The following is a 21,802-nucleotide window of genomic DNA, read 5'->3' as shown; positions in this document are numbered from 1 at the left end:
TCCCATCAGGATCCATGTCCTTTGGGATGACCAAGCAGGTATTTTCCCGTATACAGGCACAGGGAAGCAAGCGTTTCCCACACCTTCCCCACACCGCCTCCCTGGAGCAAACCCATCCAACTTCTTTCTTAACTACAGGAACAGCAATTCTGTGCGGCTAGTGTACGCAACTAATGCACCAAGGTCTGTTTTTTGTTTAAATAGCTGTGAAAAGCACTGTGTGTGTTTTACCCAGAGATATATTACACTTGATTAGGCGGTGCGCTGGAGCGCGAATGGTACAACAGGAGACGGACGTGCTTAACTAGCGGTTTCAGCCTGCGCTCTGGTATCGGGAGGTCAAGGGAAAGATTAACTATATCTGACTGCCGTGTCAAAACACTCAACTGGAGCATTTATAAACCCGCAGAACTAGTTGCCTCAGTCGGCAGAGCAGATTTATTTCCCCCTGCGCAGCCCCCGGCACAAACCAGGGCAGTTCCAGGGCCGGGTTTGCTTTCAGCTCCTTCCGAAGGGCAGGGGCAGCGCAGAGGCTCAGAGGGAGGAGCGCGGGTTTCAAAGGCTGGCTCTTCTCTTCAGCCAAAAAGAAAATCTAGGGGGAAAGACGGACTTTCTCAGTCACTTCTGCTTATGGGTGACTCACAGCCAGGTAGACTTCAGCTCTGGAAGTCGCCTGTCTAAATGCTATTTTAATAATGAAAAAAAGAAATCCCATTTCCCTGCTCTGTGACAGGTGTAACGTACGCATAGTAACTTCTGTTCTACACCCAAATGTCTTCTGAAAAAAAGTCCTACTTTTCATGTGTTAGGGACATGTGGTTTTTATTATTCTACAGAATTTTAGAAATGTCTTTCTGTGCATAACAAGTCAAAGGCAACCCCTGAAGACAGGTTCCCAGAGGAGCCCTCCCATTATCAAAATCATCATCTTGTCAGAATACCATGTTTTAAATTCACAGTCAGATTTGGAACCATACGCACAGCTCTTGGGGTGCAAGTCCAGTCCTTTCCATCTCGCCACATCACCACTGAAAGGGATGGAGCAATGCTGAGGGTGAGCGTGAGCGTAGAGCTGCAGCACGCAGCCACAGGGAATCCAAATTTGGACAAGTGGGACCACCATTAAAAAAAAAAAAAAACACCACAAAAAAAACAAAGCAAAAAACAAACAAAAACATCCCATGCCACCATAACATAGCTGTAGCTTTACAATACATGTGACTAAAGGAAAAAGTCTTTGCTACCCTTCTACTCCCCAATCCAATAATACTTTCTCAGCATGCAGGCTCAATTCTATAAAACTTGTTGTCACCTTAGATTGCCCCCTCTTTCCACATCAAACTCTGTGGCCACCATGTGGTATGCAATGACAGCTTGTTCCTCCCCTATTCCATCTACAGTTTCAGCATCAGTGTCAGGACGGGAGATGTCACCAGCATTTGAAGAAAAGAAGGTGCCAACAGCCCGGCTCAGCCTCCTGGGAGCGTGCCCGTTCTGCACCGAGCGCGCTGCAGGGGCTTTCAGGAGCCACTGCTGCCCGCGCTCTGTAAAAGCGGCAACGTTTACATATTTCAAGCCTGTAAAGAGACACCAAGCCTAGAAGAACTCACCCTGCAAACCGTCCTGTGTGTTTCCTAGCATACTCCAGGCCACGTGAATCCTCAACTCAAAGCAGCCGTTATGCGAGGGCTCCTCTCCCCTCCCGGAGGTGCCCGTGGTTCCCTGGCAGGAGGCAGCAGACAGGGCTTCTCCGCTTAAGTCCCAGGAATATTTCTGGGTTGAGACCGTCTGGGTAAACCAGATGCTTCAGCACCCTGAGCTACACTGCAGGGGTGCAATTTTGTTTTTAAACTGCACTTAGCAGCGTTCTGACTTGCAGGTTTCACTTTTTAATAGTAAACACATTTTGTTGGTGCCAGAGAACATTTCAAAGCATTTCAGCAGAGTCCTTTTACCTTCACAGCCTGGGGGCACACACACTGAAACAACAGCTGAAATCCAATTACTGAGGAATATTCTCAAGTGCATTTCCATAGGTAATTTGTTAGTCTGTTGGAACATGCAAAGTGATTTTTCTCCACTTCTTGATGCTGTACCTCGGGCTCCTTGGTTGAAGATTTCTGTCCAAATTACACAGTAACTACCACCAAAAAGGAATCTACATGACTGCTGCCTTCTCTGGGGGAGCAACCTGCCAGCATCTTCCAAGACCCAGCCCTTGCGTATGATTTGACAAAAAATTCATCAGCCAGCCACATCGTGATGCCTGCTACCACCCGAGCTTCTCATTGCCCAATCAGTTTGATGCATAAAGACATAAGAAGCCTAAAAGTATTTTTCCTTCAGCATCCCGTTTATTGATTTAGCGAAGAGCTGACACAGATGTACAGTTCTAGAGACAAGCCGTAATGCAATCCCTTCATCTGCTGTCACTCAAAATTGCACAAGCTGGCTGCTGCCATCAGGGGAGGGGCGGACGCTCTGCTTATTTTGGGACTCTCAAATAACGTAGCCATGTCCTCATATAGCAACATACTCGAGGAGAAGGCAGCAGCCACATGGATTCCTTTTCCCTGTTAGCTACCACGCGATTTGGGTCTACATCCAACACCATACCCCACGCACTGGGTGCACACAGAGATGGCCACAACATCCTTCGCTTCTCCTTGCAGCTGAGCAAGGACCGTGGCACAAGCCAACCCAGAAGCCAGCACTGCAATGGCCCTGCTTGGGTTGCTCGCGCGCCCCGATGGTGGGTACCTGCACCCCCAACCCAGGGCAGGGACCCCAGCTGGGTCCCTCCCAACCAAGTCAGTAACATCTGACAAGTTCAAAGCACAAGCTTGCTTCCAAGGGAGGCAGCGTGAAAGCACATCGTCCGCTCCGTTCCCCAGCCAGCATCATCACTGGTAAGATGTCATTAGAAACAGGTCCATTTTCAGAAAGAAGAGACAAAAAATACAGAGACAAAGTTTGGGTCAGAGTGACAAGGAACATAATCAGAAAAGAGCATGGATGAACTGCCTGTGAGTTCTACAGATAATTCAGGGCAAATTAAAGCATCTGAAATCCTACTGAGAGCCAGTGATTTAGAATTATGAAGTTAACTTACAGCAATCATTTTCTATATGAAAGCAATTACGGATGGGTTAAAAGCTTCTGTTATTATAGATTGTGTATGGCTGCCACAGAGGGTTCAGTCTCCCAGGATGAAATTTTAGCCTTCCTGAAAAGCTACTACATCCTGTATGCCAAATCGTGCTCACCCATCAGAAAGTCATTGAACATTATCCATTTTATTAACCAATGCAAATGCAGACAGCCAGGGAGAGGTAGATAGGGAAGATCCTGCTTGCCAGTAAAACACATACACACAAATCACCATGGTTCACTTCCCAAAATAATCACAGAGGCTCAAATGCACAGCTGTGATGAATGGCAAATTTCCAAGTCTTAATGCATCAGAAAGCAGAACCGTTGTTTGAAGTGGTCATCTCTTGAAGGGAAGGGAAAAGTAAAGGGAAAGCTTGTGAGAAACCTGCAAGTGCGGGGCCAGCCCCAGGAACAGCTTGGCAGTGCCTGCAGGAATGCCACCAGCCATGGTGACAGTGACCTCCTCTATCTGATGCCTCGCTGGTACCGGGGCAGAGCCCCAAAAGCATCTCCAGTGGCAGCTCACAGTGGGGTGCCCCTGCGAAACAGGGTGATGGTGGAGAGCAGCAGCCTGGCTCCCAGCTCAGCCCCACCGGCAGAAGGCAAGGGCTCACCGGGGCCTGGTGGCACAGCCCTTTGGGGAGGGACAAACTACATCCCCTCTACGGCCCCCAGAGCTGGGACCCCCCAGGAACACTGCCTGCCCTGCCTGCACCCAAGCCAGCCCCTGTCCTGTGGCAGGTTCACATAGCAACAGCTTGCAAATGGAGCTGACGAAACCACTTACCAAAACAATCTATTACACTGAGCCTCTTCCTTCTCTTTATTCTTAATTGGGCCTTATTTCTTGTTTGGTGTTTTCTGTGCAGTTAAACGAGTTGACAGACCTTTTGTTTCTGGAATGAAAATGAGATTTTGACTGCGCTGTGCATGGCAATGAGCCGAGCGTGTGAGGGTACCTCCATCACGCATCCTTCAGGGAGAAGATTTGGAGGAGGGGAAAAAAATCCCAAAATCAACCACCTACCCAAGACCTGGTGGAAACCATTGATACACAGGTGATCTGTCAGGAGGTGCAATAGCATCGATATTTAGATTTCTCCTGCTGCAAAGGCCACAAGAGCAGGAGGGGCGTGCAGTGATCGGCAGCCTGGCCCTGCACCAGCCCCTCGGGAGGCAGGGAGCAGCCTTGGGCACCGCAGGCATCGTTAGGCTAATGGGGCAGGGAGGCACTTGCTCCCCAGGGGCCAGGAGGGGCTCGATGGCTAGCATGGATCCATAATTGGTGGTTATAAAAAATGAGATTTAGTAGCTAAATTCAGAGGGTTATAATAACAGCACTGAACTCAGCAGCGTCAGAAAGGCAATGAGAAAGCAAGGCTTTTTGCATAATGCATGCGGGGAACCCACAGTATTGACAGCACAAGCTAAATGCTGGTTACAGAGAGGCTGAAGGCAGAGATCCTCATTGGATTCACCAGAGCCCGAGTCCTAATGAGGAGACAGGGCAGCTCATCCTCCTTACATCGATACTCCACTCCGTCTTCCCTGGCAGGACCCCAGATCCTGCTCCTCTTGCTCACCCTGGGGGCGCATGCAGAGAGGTTCTGGCAGGAGGGCTGTAAGCCCGCACACCGGGACCCCTCAAAGGTATTGCTGTGCCCTCCTCCTCATTTCATTAGGGCAAGAAAAATCTCTGTGTGCTACGCACATCCAGCAGTGCTCCTGCGTAAAGGAGACCGAGGGTCCTCCTGGTTTGCCAGGGCTGTGCAGAACCTCTCTGGCAAAGCACAGCTCCGGGTACTGCCCGACCAGCACAGCACCCTCCCTGCAGCCTGCAGGCAGCTCGACGTGCTGGTTCCCTGCACGGGTTCCTGGCTCAAAGGCGAAGGTGGCGAATAAGTGAAACAGGCTTCCCATTCCTAGAAATCTCCTGCTAAGGTGAACTTGGATTCAGGATTTCCCTATTCCCACCTCAGCAGCTCTGTTCAAAGAGACATGTCAGGGGAAAAACTCAAAGCTGGCCATAAAAATTGATGAATGATCACTGGGAAACAACAGGAGAATAAACTCAATCTTTTTCCCTTTCTGCTCATCTTTTCTATAAAAGTTTTCCATGGCATAGCCAACACAAGAAATTGCACCTATTTAGCAGTATTGATCCAGCTTACTTCAGTAACAAACCACATTAAGTTAAAATCAATATCAGCCACTCTTAAACTGATTTAGGAGTGTCCACACAAAGGGGCTCACACCAATTTAGGCAGATCTGTTTTGTAACCAATTTAGTTAAAACATGCAATCCAGGGGCTGAGCTGTGCTCTGAACAGCCCGGAGGCATTAATCCTCAGGGTTCAAAAGCATTAATTCCCAAGTCTCATCGATGGCTCTCAAGGGATGGGACAGGAAAGGTTAAAGTGTCACTGACCAACGTCCATCTTCCTCGGCAAAGCACAGAGGTCTCCCTGGCTCCCAAAGCCAAAGAGCTGGGGAGAAACCTAAAGACCTCGGAGTTAATTTATTTCTGCAGATCAAACTTTGCATTAAAAAAAAAAATATTACCAAACTGAAGATACTGGAGACAAACAGATCAGAAAGCTACGCTTTATTTCTCCCCCTGGAATATTTACTCCATGAGATACATGCATCGCAGATAACTTTGTCCACTATAAATCCACCAGCGCTGTGCTTGGCGGTTCATTTTGCAGCAACATCCAAGTGACCAAGGTTAGGAAATGTAATGCAAGAGAGAGTTTGAACAGGTTGTGTATCACAGCAGCTCAGCTGCATTTTGACACCTTTTGCTGGTTTAATATCTAAGGGTCTGTGCAGACGCAGAAGAGGCTTGAGGTGAGCACTGAGGAGCAGAGCACAAGTTGCGTCATACACCATGACATCATAGCATCACAGGCAACCCTTTGAGCCAGGCTATAAATCTCTTTAACAAGGAGGGAAAAGAATCCTTACTTCAAAGGAGGTGAGGTGTTAATGTTTAATCAAGTGTAAACTCAGGGGTCTCCATGAGACACAAGCCCTGGCTGCCAGGGAAGGGCCACAAGCAAACCTGGTGTAACCCATCCTGGCCAAGGCGGGGGAGCCCAGGCCCTGGGAAGTCCTTCCACCCCTGTGCCTCAGCCCCAAAACGTTAATACACCGTAGGGAAGTCAGTAAAGATGACCTTCAGCTGGTGCTTCAGAAAGAAACTTTAGATCAAGTTTGTTCAGGACTTGGGGATTTTTGGAGCGAACCATACCAGGCTGCAGCAATGCCAGTTCAGCTATGTGAAAGGAGAGAAGAGGAAAGCGGGTTCCCGCTCCCATGCTTAGTTGCCATGATGTGAGGGAAAAATTATATGAGGCCTGTTTGGAAAGGTCCATTGGCGACCAGGAAAAAAATGAAAAAGGATTTCCCTGCAGTTTTACCAAAACCACCACAATTTGGCTCTTCCAAGAGGCAGCAGGCAAAGCTCAGAGCTCACATGCTGCTCTGCCCATGCCAGCTAACAGCACAGGGCCTGTCTCCAAAGAGAGGGGAGGGATGTGCCAAGTGCATGAGCTCCCAGCACGTCAGGACTTCAAAAATCCTTCAGGAAATAAAGATAAAGCCCCAGCTTTAACTTCTTGCAATGAAGATGAACAAAAGAGCTAGTTAAAAAAAAACCAAACATAAAGCCCCAAAATATTGCCTTCAGGGCTCTTTCATACCTTGCAGAAAGTTACAAAATATAGGGCAGTGTTATTTGTCCAGTTTAAAACCAGACCTTTATGTTTTAGTTGTCCCTGGGCTCATGGTGGTACCAGACTCGGGATGGTCCACAGCACGCCTGCACCATGCTGCCGGGCCAGCAGAGGTAACTCCCTACCAAGTCCTTCGACCATGAAAGCCACACCACCTCTAGTCTCCAGACCCTGTTAATTTATTTGTCCTCCTGCCTCCTTCCTCCCCGCTCCTTCCCTGTGGTGCGGGCAGCATTTCCCATCCTCATCCATTACTTTGGGAGACCAGGATCAGGAACCCACTGAAAACCCTCCGTAAGGCAGATGCCACACTTGGTGGCTGCTCATCCACCTACAAAACAGGCATCTTTTCACCTAAGCTGCTTTCACACTTGCTCTTCAGAAATGGTTTAAAGTTTAAGTTTCAGGCTGTAATTCTGCTTTGTGATATTCTGGATACCTGGAAAAGACTTTGAAATAATTTTCCCTGCTGTTAGGATGTAATAATTTTTTTCAAAGAAAGATTCAAGAGTCCTACACTTACAGTGCTGAATTAAGCACAGGAATGCTTTGGAAAGAGAATTAAACCTTTTTTCCTTTTAAATTTTTTTTTTTTTTTTTTTTTTTTTTTTTTACTTTAAATTCTCAGGTACTTAGATTTAGCCTCCATTGTTCCATAAAAATACAAGGAACAGTCTTTTCCCAGAGAATATAAGGTAAAGAAAACATCAACTTCCACACTTTGCTGCTGGGTATAAAGCATCCTTAAAGAGGGATGAATCCTGCTGAGATATCCTGCCTGGGGTCTCCAAGGGCAACAGGCACTTGGGTCCCAGGAGACAGGCAGTTTGGTACCCACACTCCAAGCTCCAGGGCAAAGGAGTCCACCTCGCATACCATCGTATTGCCACACAAACTGTTCCCAGCACCACGAAGTGCTGAAGCCCGTCCTCATGCTGGAAGCAAATACCTTCGGGTAGCGTAGCCATCGCTGGTCCCCAACATGACACTGAAACTCTTATTTAACTGTCAAAATGCTCACAGTCCTGCTCACCCCAGGTACCACAATAGGAAGAGCTGGCATCTGTCATCAGGTTTAATACGTCAGCTGAAAGGCCAAGCCAAGACTTTGTGAGCCGGAACGCATGGTGACAAATTTCAGATCAAGGACACCAGCCACGTGGCTGTGATTGCCATCGGGGGGTGTGTGGGTAGGGAAAGCCAGCGTGGAGCTCGCACAGCCGTTCAAGGCTTTCTCTGACACAGCGAAGGAAAGAAAATCCCATCTGGTAGGTGCTCTGATGCAGGGAAACGTGGATTAAGAGGCTTCCTCTGGTGAGCAACTACTTTCCAAATCACCAAGTCTAAACAGAAAACCCCACACTCTTGTCAGCACAAAGCCCACATTTGTAGAAGCTTCTGCCACTCTGAGGAGCATCCTCCCTGCCAAACACCCATGCCAACTGCACTGACGGTGGCAAGAGGGTGACATTGAGCCCAGTCTTTTCTGTTTAAGCACGTAACATTATAACAGGAAGACTTAAAACCCAGTTGCAAAATACGCTGTGTGCGGTGACAAGAAATCCATCAGTTTTCACTGTCTAACCCATGCAGGCAGCCAGGCTCCCCTCACCCCACCAGGCCCACTCTGGAAGGGGCCGCTACATGGCACAGGTCGCTCCATTCCTGCCCTGCTCAGAGCCGCAAGAGCAGCAGGAATGGAAGAAGCCTGCAGCACTCCAGACCACCACCTGAACCCCCCACCAGCCCTTGTGGTACCTGCAGACAGCCCTTAATTCAGTTCAATTCTCAGAAAATGCCACAAACCAAGTCATTTTTGTGTTATCCCAGGAGAAAAATTTAAAAAAAAAGAAAGAAAAAAAAAGGATTGGGGTTTGTGGTTTCAAAAGAAGTGCTTAAGCGCCTGTCAACCACATCCTTACGATCCTTTCAGCTCTCCATTTCTGACAGGACTTCAATACATTTTAAATCTTCTGTAGCCCCCTTAAAGCAAAGCCTCACCCCGGGGCGCAGGCTCCCTCCAGGTGCCACAGGGGCTGGTGCCCCCATCGCTTCCTCCCCTCCCCCTCTGCGGGGTCTGACACCACCAGTGCTCTCCCGTTCGGCACGGCCCCTGGAACCGCTCCAAACGGGGCGACCAGCCAGGAAGTTTAAGTCAAAGACTAAAAGAAGAGGCACTGCCAGGCTGCGGAGCAGGGAGGAATGCCCCTTCCCGCTGGGATCCAGGCTGGCGGCACCGGAGGCCACCGGTGAAGCAGAGGCTGCACTTGTGGGCACGAGCCCCCTGCCCACCAGCCCCACTGTGCCCTACGCTCGCTCCCTCAACCTGCTGAGCATCCTCAAAGACACAAAAGCTCACATCTGCCCTTAAATTCACGCTGGGCAAGGAGCCAGCAGCCTGCACCCCCCTGCCCACACGCGCGCACCGTGCCAAGGGGGTGCCTGCGCCCAGGAGGAGCCTCCGCGAGCCACCAGCCCCCGTGAGCCGCAGTGGTGGACCCCGCCTCTCCTGCAACATGGCCATCTGCCAGCCCAGAGAACAGGGACAAGGCGAGACCACGGCTCTGCCACATCAGCACCCACCACGGGCGGCTCAGGCCAAGCCCTGGGAGCTGGGGACAGAAGCCCCCCGCCCCCGGACCCTGTGCTGTGGCCATCCATGGCTGGGGGTCAGCAGCCAAGGGCAGCAATCGCCCCAGGGGCGCCCACTTCTATTTGCAGCGCTGCCACTGATTCAGCACCAGAGATAAAGAAAGTGGCTTTACCACATCCTGGCAATATGGGGATGTAAAAAAAAAAAAAAAAATAAAAAAATTAAAAAGCCATTAACTAAGGTTTGTTTAATCAAGATTTGCAGAGCACTGAGAGATACTCAGGCACCATTAAGTGCAGACTAACATCATCACGCACTAATCACCAAGTGTCAAGATGCACAGGGCTGCCTATAGATATAAAGAGGCACTTAGCCATACAAAATCCCCCCAGGCTAAGCACCTCATTTACACATCTCGGAGCCGTTTCATTGCTCCAGGAGGTACCTCTGTGAGCACGGGGGCTGGATTCACACAGAGATGCAATGCCTCCAGATGGAAGGCCTGGGGGTTTGAATGCACCCAGGACAGGGGCTTTGGCTGGGCAATACGCAGCAGGATCAGGCCGCCGCCATCCAGGGGCATCTTCGTTCCTCAGGGTGCTTCAGCAGCTGGAACAAGGCACCAGGGGAAGTGCAGCTTCTCCAGCCATCCTACCTCAAGACTGAATTGTCACTTCTCTTTTCCTTACCTTCGAAGCAATAAATGCAAGAGAGGATTTATTGCTTTTTAACAAGTGCCACAGAACATGTATTTCATTAATTTACACGGGAGGTAAGGGGGAGGAGATGCCAGTTCAATAAATTCTCCCAGACTATTGCTTTGAAACAAACAACTCTGCAGATCTGGGCTGTGGATGTCACAGCAGAGGCTTTTATCCAGATGAGCTATGCATTCAACAGAATGACTAAAATGCTTCAAGAAAATAATAAAAAAAAAAAAGAAAAAAAGAGAGAGGGTGGAGACAAAGAAGCTGCTCTCTACAAAAGGCAACGTATCACTGACATGTTGTTTGAACTCCCAGTGGTGTATTAAAAAAATAAAAATAAAACCCCTCTGAACCACAGCTGCATCCTTCGCTTGCACTGCTGTGTTATTTTAGCTTGGAGGAAAAAGCGACATTTGTTAATGCCTTTTTCTTCTCTCTTCCCCCCCACCCAGAGAGGAAAAAAGTGTTTGTTTTTCTTACGCCCAGTGTTTGCTGTGGGGACGGTGGGGCTCCGCTCCCTTGGGACAGGACAGGAGAGAAAGGGGAGAGGGGTGGCTTCAGGGCGGGCTCCTTCCCATCTGATTTATGGGTGAGGCTGGAGCAAACACAAGGGACAGCCCCCACCCCCCACCCCACCCCCCCAGCACAGCAGGGCTGCAGATGTGAACAGTGAATACAAAATCCCGCCTAAGCCCACAGCATTTCTATGACAATAGAAAATAAATAGCTCCATATTTGTTTATTTAGTTAACTTCTGAGGGATTCATTTTGTGCTACTGAAGAAGAGGAAGCGGGGATGACATGAGGGTGGCTGGGCGGCCCCACAGCCCCGCTGCCGACACCGATCCTTGACACTTGACACGGAGCTCAGTGCCCGCGTGGCTGGTGGCTGCGTCACCCCAGGGAAGCCCGCAGGGATGCGGAGCTGGCCCTTTGCTGCCTCAAGGCAGCCAAGCCACCCCAGTTTGAGAGCGTGAAGTGCCCCGAGCCCAGGGGCAGGTGATGCTCCTCAGCCACCCAGGCACTCATAGGGGACCCAAGGCACAAGGGCTTCGCCCCGTTTTGTGACCGAGGACCACCAGCTGTCACACCCACACGTCTACACAGCACCAGCAATACATGACCACACTGTCAGCCCCTGGGTGGGTAGGGGTACCCAACATCAGTTACTCAGTGTCCAGGGGCACCCCAACACTCACGCTGCTCCCTGTGCATTGCCACTGTAGCAAGGACACAGGAGCACCTCTGTCCCAGGAAGGGTTGGCTGGGGATAGGATGCAGCTGGGACGGGGAGTGTGATGGGTGCTCCACACATCATGAGGGGAACCCCCTTCCCTGCACAATGTCAGAAACCGCAGCACAAAGACTGCTTTAAAGGAACAGAGGCAGGAGGATGGAGCAGTGAAACACTGTCCAAGGCTACCCAGTTGGTCTGTAGCAGAGCCAGGACAAGAAGTTTTATCTACCGGCACCCTGGTTTCCATTAGATTCTGGCATGACGACTCGCACTTTAATTACACAAAGCTTCAGACTCCCCGAGTTCCATTTTGCCTTTCCATTTCCTATCCCTGCTCTCTCACAGAAAGCAAACCAGAGGCAGACAAACACCATGTGCGAACACAGCCTTGCCCTTGCCATCCAGAAGAACGTATCAAACAAATCTGACCTCAGTAGCTCAAGCACATACTGTGCTCGCCCCATGCTATTCCAAATGCATTTTATCAAGACCAAATCCTTTGTTTGCACACCTATCTCAGATCCAAATCAAAGACTTCACCTTTCCTTCTGCTGAAACCAAATCAGAAGCACACAGTGAAGGTAGCTGTCCCTAGGCTGGAGGTGAGCAGACAGCCACCAGTGCTCCAGGCCCACCTGAGCCTCATTTCAGCAGGACTCAAGCTGCAGACAAATTGCTGTCAGATTTACTGAAGGTACCTAAATATCAGGCCAAGCAGCAGGGCACTGGGGGACCGTCCCACACAACCCCAGCAGGGACACACCAACCTGCTGGGCAATGCTGCTCCAAAGCTTCGTGAAACCCTCACTGGTGCTTTAAACATGTCCTGTCCTCCACCAGCCTCTCCAAAACTAGATGTGTTTCCTCTAAACCAATAAAACCAATATACTTTTTTTTTTTTTTTTTTTTTTTACATCACCACCAGAAAGCGAACTCCATTTAGACCCTCAGCCCCACAGCCAAGGGGTTTCCGTGGCCATCCAGGCCCATGCCCCCCCCAGGTCTGCATGGCTTGTGGGCACAGGCAGCTGCTGTCCTCAGCAACCTCTAAAGGCAAATATTGAAGGTAAGGCTTGCAGGCGTTTATTTAAACAATTGGCAAATACATGACTCTTATCAGAAAGTTTATCTGTTTGATCTGTTTTACCATCAGATAAGAGTAAAACCAGAAGGTTTTGCTAAAAATTCTACAAAAATGCTCTTCCCCCCCCCCAATAATCCAATAATTACTTTTTAAGTTTTCTAGTTATAAAGAGAAGGGAATAAATCTTTTTCTTTTTTAAAAGATATTTTCGGATGATTTCCAGACTTGCTTTTAAAAATCTTCCCACAAATACCGACGTTTCTGCTGCCTCCAGTTTCTACCATGCTCATCACTGCAGTATCTAAGCACCTCACAAATCTCAATTAACCTCAGTCATCCTGGGAGGTAAAAACATATTAATAATCCTGTCTCAGATATGGATAGACCAAAGCAGCAAGCAAACGAGGCTAACCTTTCACAGCGAGCACACTGCCGGAGTGGGGAGGTGCGCAGGGGCTGCAGGGCTCCACACCCCCCAGCAGGAGCATGACACAGAGGAGCAGCTCTGGGAGCTGGTGGCAGAGCCAGTTCAGCTGGCTGTTCAGCCTAACTGCATCTTAGTAGCACCACTGAAACATTTCTGCTCAACAAGATGCAACACCTGAACCACCAGATCAGTTTTTCCAGAAGTGCTGTGTGTGTCGAACCCAAAATTGCCGCACTTCAACCCTAAATTCAATCCTACAGATTTCTTTGCTCCCCAGCTTTTCCTGTGCTCTGGTATGAGTCCCATCACTGCTCCCTCATAACTTTTACTGAGCTGATCTGCACGGATCTGTAAGGTAACAAACTGCTGTTATTCTAATTTCACAAGCAAGGACTGGAGCACAGGCAATTAATTTGGTTAGCTGCTATCGTGAGCATCTATGGCACAGCAGGGAGAGGGACACCCCAAGTCAGCGGCTCAACTTAACATCCATTCAGCTGTTCTACAATTCCCCTGAGATATCAGCTGGGATTTGACCTTGTAGCTACTTGAGCAGAGATAGGGAGCTCTAATACAGCCTTCAAAGAGGCAGTATTACATGGCTGCTTCCTATATCTCACAAAGATAATACTAACATGTTTTTAAATTATGCATTATAAAAGAAGGCAACGTGAGATTAAGGCTACTCGTACTGCCAACAGAAATTTCCAGCCTTTTCATAGCAGCTTTGTCAGAGTTTGAGGCTTATAGAATTACAGTTGCTCTGCTTTAATCCCCCCCCTGACCCTCTCAAAAGGCAGTCTCCCCGGTTATAAAGCCACCTAAAATGTAATGCACGTTACTTACTCCTGCCTTCCCAGGAGCACTGGCAGTGGGGACTCTCCACAGCCTTGTCCACAAGCGAGAGGGCCCAATCCATGACAGCCTGCGGGCAGCATCCCCCCTCTCGGGGACACACACCTGGGCAAGGCATGACAGCATGGCAGCACACGAAGCCCACCCACTTACCCCCCTGCAGCCCAGGCCAACAGCTTCTTCCACCACAACCTCCCATCCTTCCTCTCCTCATTGGTTACAAACGAGATACATCCCAGCCAATTAGCTAATAATTAAACCTAACTTCCAGGGCTCAGAAGCTTTTAGGGCACCAGTTCCCAAGACAAGACTAAACCTCCTTCCAGCCGGTAACCTGTACGTTATAGACAATTTTGCCGCCGAGCAGCTCTGCTGCCCCTCTCCCGGCCGGGGTGCTGGGGCACCGGGGCTGTGATTTCCCCAGCCCGCTGCCATGGCTGCTCCCTGCCACGATAGACGAACACCACTGCGAGGAACCAGAGCTCTTGGTCCCCTGCCAAAGTCCCTTCCCCTCTGCAAATTGCCCGGAAGAAGGTTTGTGACACCAGCCGTTGCACTGCCTTCTTTTTCTTGCCTTCTTTTTTTTCTTTTTCCTTTTCTTTTTTGCAACCCTGCCCTGACTCCTGCTGCAGTCCTGCCCCCCTCACCAGGCCAAGCTCTTTGCAGCTCCCTGATGGCTGATCCATCGCATCTGCTGCCTTTGCAGGCGCTCCCCTCTCGCAGGGTGTGTGGTTTCCCTCACCTGCTCGTTTGACACGCTATAAGCCTTCTGTTTGCTAAGCTTAGAGATTATTCTGCCAGCCAGGAAACCATGTGAGACTGGTGGCGAGACCCAAACTGAAAACAAAACTCGAGACAAAAGCGCTCGGAGAGACTGCAAAACTGTTCAGATTAACAGCAGGCAACAAAGAGGCTTTCACAGGCAGGCCGGCGGCTCGCCCTGCCTTCCCTTAGCTGTCGCTGCAAAATGCATTTGCTGATCTCAGGTGCCAAGGGGAAAAAAAATAAATAAAAAGAGCTTCATCCAAAGAGAAAATCCTACCAAAACTGCCCTTTGGCTGGGCTGGGCTGGCACAGCCAGAGCTGCTCTCCCTGCCAGCAGCCACGGTGAGCTGAGCCCCTGCTCCCCATCCTCCCCCTGCCCCAGGGGTGCTCATTTTTATTTATCCCTCTGGAGAAACACGTGGACGCATCATGACTTACATTAATTACCTATGGAAGAAAATCAGTATTTCCCTGTTTTTTTTCTCTCCAGCGCTGGGGTGGGACGGCAGCAAAGGCCATGGGGCTGATGTCCCCTGGCAGCGGCAGGCGCCCGGGGAGCGGTGGGAGCTCAGCCCAGCACATGCTGTGTGGGGCGGGATGGGTAATTCACTGTGGACGCCGGTCAGCAAGATGTGACTGCCTCCAGTTAAAAGCAGAAATATTTTAATAAGAAATGTGCCTCTGAGTCACGATGCTCCAGGGACCAGTGGTGTACTCTCTTATCCACCAGCCTTGCTTAGGGACTTTCTTAAGGTCAGGATCTGGGCTTCAGATTGCCCAGCTGTGAACAGAATAAACACTTGGTCATGTTTGCTCGCTCAAGCTAAAGGTGAGTCACTCATAATAACTTTCAGAAGGAAAATTATGAGTAATACATTGAGAAAAAAGGTATGAAAAATACAGACGGAGATTTGCTAGGTATTGAATAATCATGAGCCCTCACAGGATCACGATTGTCCCAGAGAACCACCCCTGACGCTCACCACCACTTGGCTGCACGGCTCTGCAGTGTGCTAACCCTAACATGTTCTGCAAATACATTTGTGTTGCTCAGCCCTATCTGTGTTTAGAGAGCGTCTTGGAGAACACATTAAACACTTCAGCTGCTAAAGCGAGCGTCAGCGCCGTCCCAAGAGCCTCTGAAGTAAATGATGTCGTTAACCACATCATGGGAATACTCGTATTAATCTCCTGGCTCTGTGCAAACCTGCTTTGTTACACCAGAGCCACAGGTGTCGGAGCCGGTGTGTTGGCACATTTTCAGTGGCTTGCAGCAGCCGGTGGCGGGGAGAGCTGCAAGGCCGGAGCTGCCACTGGCTCCCACTGAGCTGCAAATGGAGGAGCAGGCAGGAGATCCTGGCCAGGGCTCCCCACAGCCAGCGCCTGCCTCTCCGCCCGCGGCACCTCCCGGACCCTGTCAGACTCCTGCCAGCCACCGCGCTTCCAGCCCGGCACAGCAAAGCCGGTCCAGCGCATCCGCATGGGTGGCTGGGCCCCGGCCTGCTGCCATCAGACCAGGCAACGGGGGGCAGAGAAGCTCCTGCTGCTGGGTTATCCCCCTGAGGCTGCATAGGAGGGGAGCACATGGAAACCTGGGTCCTTTTTGAGGAAAAGACCTCCCAAAAGCTGTTCTTCTGCAAAGAAAGTGTGAAAGGTGTTGCACAGGGGTCAGAGGACCCACGACACCTCGGGGCTGGTGTCTGCGTCTCTGGGGCGAGGTGTGCCCATCAGGAAAGGCAGGGGACAGAGGGCACAGAGCATCAGCTCAGCCGGTGCCCAGGCAAAGCATGAACTGGCCGAGAGCCCCAGCTCAGGGCTGCACGGTGCTGGGCCCCACCGCCCCTGGCAGCACCACCTCTGCCTCGCTGGCACCCAGCTCTACGAGCCCGCGTTTGCTGATGCTGTCTGTCCTGCACCCTGGCAGCACCACGTCAGGCGGGCTCTGCACCGCTGGTGGCAGCAGCGACAGGCCCAGGTGAGGCGGCAACATGCCCGCAGCTCTGCATGGTGCTCGGGGTTGCGATGGCACTGCACAGCTCCCCAGGCGCCAAGCTCAGCCCTGTGGGGAGCAAAGTCCCAGCACGAACAACTGCTGTGGCACCAGCACTACAGCAAGCCCAGCGAGGCAATGCTATCGCTGCCAAGAAGCAAAATAGAAAAAGGTTTCCATGGCTATTGTATCCCATCAGCTCTTCTAACCTCTTCAAACAGAACTGTTCCTTGAAGGTTTATTGTTACTATTAATGTACATAAAATGCATCCTTCTGTGCCATCCCTTGTTCCGTATGTCAGCCCACATTTTGTGCATTTTCTGCACAGACACAGAAGGATGTGCTGCACTTCCAGCTGGCACCCCGGGCAGCTGGATGAGGGCAGCAGCTCTTGGTTTCCCTGGTCACCATCCCAGGTTAATGCCTGTGAAAGACAAACTGTTGTCAGAAGCCTTAGGGGAAGTCCCTAGGGAAAAACCCTTTGGAAGTGAAGGCATTCACTCCTAGATGGACAAATAGAAAGCAGGCTACACATAACCCCAAGGGTGAGCGGAGACCTGTGAGGTCTCTGAGACCAAAGCCCTGAGAAGATGGAGGGCAGGCAGAGCTGTCTGGGTGAGCCTGGCCTCGGGCTGGATGCCATAACCCCCTGCAGCCAGAAGTCCCGGCTGCTCCTCCAGTACAGCTCCTGCCAGCCATGCCCTGGTCCTGAAGGCTGGCCAGATCCTGGAGCCGCTCAGGCACCAGCCCTGCACATCAAGCCCCGAGCTTGCTGGCATGTTTAAGTGTGGATTTACAGCAAATTAAAGCACCGTGGGGGGCTGGGAGACAGCCGAGCTATGGGTGCACATGTAGCCGAGCATCTCTCCAGCCCCAGGGGCAGAGCCACAGGTGCCCCAGCCGGGTGCGGGCTCCGTGGCAGCGCGAGGGGCTCTGCTCTCAGACATCAGCTTTTCCTCGCTGCCTTTGTTACTTTGCACCAGGAGAGCTCGCTAGTGCTGCTGGGCAGCAGGACTCCTGACATGGCTATAATGTAATTTTGCATGTGTTAATTTCATTTCTTGGCTTTGCTTAATATCAGTTATTATTCTGCTGAGATCGTAACTGGCGACGGGTGAAGTCGGTTCAGAGAAAACAACCAAGCCCATGCCTTTCATTTCCCCTCTCCTCCCAGCTGCCGTGACCTTTGCCCATTATTAGAACCAAAATTGAAATAAGCCTTTTCTTTCTGAGGCACTGAAATACTCAGCTCTGAGTCAAATTCATGGAACAAGGGAACTGATTCAGACAGCCACAAGCTATTGTTTCAGTTCCACCTTAAAGCAGTCCCAGCTCCGTCAGCTCTTTTCTTTCCTCCTTTTAAAACGCAGCTGGGAGCAGCCCAGTAAGAGGCCAGTTGACACTGGGGATGGAGGCGCTGGGCTGTCCCCTGGTCCTTCCAAAGACCCCATACCCCCCGAGAGCACCGTGGCAAGCAGCGACACACGTCTCCCACACCGTCCTGCCCAGGCAGGGGCTCCCTATCACTCAGAGGACAGATCCTGTCCATCACCACCTTGCTAGGAAACCAGCACCATGCTATGGCAGATACTGGGTGGGTGGCTCCCGAGGCACAAGCTGGTCCTTGGAAGAGGGGGAAATCACTCCATGGTTTTGCTAGTGCCCCAAAAAGCCAGCAGCTGGTACTTTATCGCTGGAGAAGTGAAGAAGCGCCACTCGAAGGACTTCTCTGTACAGTCTCACCACGCTGTACCACACCTACTACGAGCCACCACCCTGACAAACTCTGCTTGGGCACAGTGCAACCTGTGCAGTTCCTAGGTAAGTGCTAATTGCATCGGCATAAGCATTTTTCCCAATCTTGCCATGTTTCTGAGCCACAGGTTTGTACTGGTACAGAGACCTCAGTGTAGCTACACCCATGCTCAACTCCTGAGAGTAGGTAAGCCAAGCCCCTAGGAAAAAGGCTATTACGGGTTCTCTGAGTCACCATGTGCCTTCTCCAGTTGTACTTAAACCTGATACTGATCCATACTTTTGTTGAAAGCAGATATTAAGTAGATGAACAAGTAGCTGGGAAGGCACTTTAAAGACCTTTTCATCAAAGGTAATTTCAAAATATTTTCCAACTCTGCATCTTTTACCATATATATACCACCCAGGTTTCCAGGGGCCTTTGGGGTAAGAAGATCAGTGTTGTAAGGAAGCACCTTCCCTGCCAAAGTTTGATATTTGAGGAGCTCCTACTTGCAAAATAACACAGGCACCTGTTGTTTGTTTTGGCAATTCTGACATTGCAGTGTTCCCATAGACTCCACACACATGCAGTGGCTCTGGGAGAGCCCTTGCTCTCGGTGCTGGAAGAGATAGTGTTATTTAAATTAAAAGATCCTCAAGGTTTCTGAGTGGTTTAGCAAAGACTGCATGGAAAAGTTACTGTGCAACTGTCAAATAGTTGAGATTCAGGGCCAAAGAAAGGCCAAGCAAGTTGTCTGCTCTTGCCTTCCTTGGAAGGAACGCGTGCTAGCCATGGCCACGGCTGAGCACAGCTGCTGGTAACAGAAGCACTTCTTGACAAGGAAAGGTGGGATTTGCTTTTGGAGCACCCTTTCCTATCCAGTCCCACAGAAGTCTCCCAAGTAATGTGGGACCTATCCATCCGTTAGGGGTTTTATGGCTGTCTACACATGGGAGATGGTTCACCTCAGGGCCACGATGGGCTCAGGTCAGAGTGACGGTCCAGATTTGGACATTCGAGGGGGAATTCAGAAAGCTGAGCTGTCCTGCCCAGCTTTGGCGATGCTGTTGGAGTGATGGCAGGTACAAGGGCTCTGGGAGGCAGAGCAGCCTTCAGAGCCAAGCAGAAAACTCTAATGCAGACAAAGCTCATGCTGATTCTGGAGCACGGGCATAAGGTTTCTCTTCTCCTTAGTACCTGCTGTGGGTTGTAGTTTGAAGCCAGTAGGAGATGCGCCCACACAATCTGCTGGCAAAACAGATAGAATCCAGATACAAACCAAGCTTTAAGACCACTAAGAGCTAGTGCTGGCACACATGTGCAGGCTAAAAGATGTGTCGGTGCAGGAGCCTAGATCAGGGGCAGGCACAGCGACTCAGCACCACACTAGGGAGGATGCAACAACATCTGCAATGAGGCTTTTTATCCTCTTCCAGAAAAAAAGCAAACCCATGGATGTTAACTGCGGAGTCGTGTGAAGTAACAACCTGTTACCTTAACACCCAGCTTCTTGCCTGAAACATGTTTTGTTTTGCTCAGTGTTTGTGCAGAAAAATTTTCAGACACCCCAGACAGTTGTGATTACTCACCTTAATGTTCAGCATTTATCCGTATCTATCTCACGGTAGTTAACATACGCAAGCCAGCCAGGCTTAGCAAATCTTTGCCCTTTTCTACATTATTGATCTGACATTTCCTCTGGAGTATTTCAACTGAGAATTAAATTAACGCCGTATCTATGGACATTACCTAGTTAAAACAGACCAGCTGCATAGGCTGGCACACCCTTTGTTTAGTCAACCAATTCATGAAACCTTGTTGTTATTTCTTAAAAGTGGAAGATGCCATTAGCAATGCTAATGCAAACTACCAGACTCATTACGCCTGGCGCTCTCCAGACAACCCTGAAAGAGCTCCCTCCATACTACCGAGGCCTCGCTCTGCAATTCCCAGGCAATAATAACGTGTTGTTTGCTTTTCGTTAGACTAGACGTGTTCTCGGGAGTAGATGCGCCTAGCCATTAACTGTGTCATGGCCAGATGTACCAGCCCGCTGCTGAATCTGGGGCATCTCCAGGGATCCCCTAGAACAGCCCCGCATTGGTCCTGGCACCAAGGAGAAGGCAGCACAGGTATGAAAGGCATTGTCTCAGCTCTTTCCCTCACTTCTCACATTCTCTTTTCAAGCTTAAACTGTCAGGCCATTTCCACAGTTAAATATTCATTTTCCCTTTTGCTTTTATGTCACGGAAACGCCATCGAAGGATCAGCAGGAAAAACAAATTACTCAGAAAACACTGCTTGGCCTGAGGAAGAAGTGTCCTCAGCACAGACTCAACCGCCTTCCTGGATTTACAGGGCTTTCTTTGGTATTTAATAAAGATTGCTGTTCTGACAATAAAGAGAAACATCTGCTGCCTTGTAAGTGTCTGGCCTGCTTTAACAGCCTTTATTTTTCCTTCTTAAGAGAACAGTTTGGATTGATTAAGACTCAAGCAAGTATTTTATACCTTGATACATCCCCAGCTTGTTGAAATCTTACCTGAAGTCTTAAAACCAAAAACTACCAAAAAATACTCATTAAATGAAAGTCTGGAAGACACGTGAGGGCCCTGAGACTTCAAAGAAGTACTTTCAAGGCTAAAGACTGGATCTAAAGACCTTTATATTGCTCCAGCCACAAAGGAGGCCTTCAGATGGGGTCTGGGCAACGAGCTGTGCTCAGGCTGGGGCTTCACTCCGCTGCAGCCGAGGGGAGTCCCAGTCTGTGCACACACAAGCCTCCTGCAGACTAAATTGGGGTACAATCGCCAGGCTTTGACTCTGGCTGATCTTCTACTCATCTGAAGAGCAAAGCAGCCAAGAGCTACATGCTTTAAGAGATGTCATGGGAGAAACAGAGGCTGCTTCAGCCCCTGCAGAACTGGGTCTTCAGACTAGAACAAGATGACTTTTCAGTTTGAAGAATGATAGCAAACATATAATAAAGAAAGCAAATCTGAGCTGATGGTTTTTATCACATATAAAGCTCTGAACAGGAATCAGTGCAGACTTGTTGGCTCCAAGCATAAAATACCTGTAGGGAAATAAAATCCATGTGCCACGTGGATTGCCCTGGGTTATTCCTCCATGGAATACCTAAAAGGAAGTTTTTGCTATAAGATTTTGCTTGCTTCTTTTAAACTCTTTTTACTTTTCATTTGCAAAAAGAAAGGCTGCAATAGAGGATGATAAACGTTAATATCAGTATACGCACTGTGCTGGGTAAAGTCATGTAGCATTCAGACAGATGATGGCTCCCTGTAAAAGTGTTTCAGAGGAGAGATCGGGCTTAGGGCTGGTTTGATGCTGATACATGCTCCAGGTTGCTGCTCTGCACCCTGTCAGAACTAGTCATGGGACAAGGGATTAAGCACACTCAGCAAGCGTGTGCAGCCTCTGAGCCATAGTGACAGTCCTCATGCTAAAAAATCATCACCTGAATAGTCCTGCTCAGCAAAAAAATCTTCTCCATT

Source organism: Falco biarmicus, chromosome 1 (assembly GCF_023638135.1).
Source record: "Falco biarmicus isolate bFalBia1 chromosome 1, bFalBia1.pri, whole genome shotgun sequence".
In the NCBI taxonomy this organism is placed as follows: Eukaryota; Metazoa; Chordata; class Aves; order Falconiformes; family Falconidae; genus Falco; species Falco biarmicus.
The sequence above is the reverse complement of the archived record's forward strand: the minus strand, read 5'-3'. Positions refer to the sequence as shown.